The 258-nt window shown below is 39.5% G+C and overlaps 1 protein-coding gene across 1 annotated transcript in view; it reads left to right on the plus strand.

Annotated features, from left to right (window-relative positions):
* The window catches only part of TMC2 (transmembrane channel-like 2), a gene marked incomplete at its 5' end in the record, with an annotated part of 33,526 nt that overhangs the window by 21,417 nt on the left and 11,851 nt on the right, over nucleotides 1-258 (plus strand). The window lies entirely within an intron of this gene.

Here is a 258-nt window from a genome sequence, read left to right on the forward strand (position 1 = left end):
TTCCATAATTAAGAAAACCTGCCAATGGAGTTAGAAAGCTTCCAAGCCAGCTAGAATAACCTTTGGGGTCTGGTTTTTCTGTTTGGCTTCCTGTGCTTGACTATAAATGTAGAAACCTAAAAATGCTGGCTTGCTCATCTAAGAGGAGAGGCAGTGGCATAACTGAGATAGAGATCAGTAGTACAAACCCTGTTCCACTCTCACTTTCATAAGGTCATATTTTTCCAGTAGTAATAATTTATTAAGATGGCCCATGTG

Source organism: Nestor notabilis, unplaced genomic scaffold (genome assembly GCF_000696875.1).
Source record: "Nestor notabilis isolate BGI_N333 unplaced genomic scaffold, ASM69687v1 scaffold556, whole genome shotgun sequence".
NCBI classification, from domain to species: domain Eukaryota; kingdom Metazoa; phylum Chordata; class Aves; order Psittaciformes; family Psittacidae; genus Nestor; species Nestor notabilis.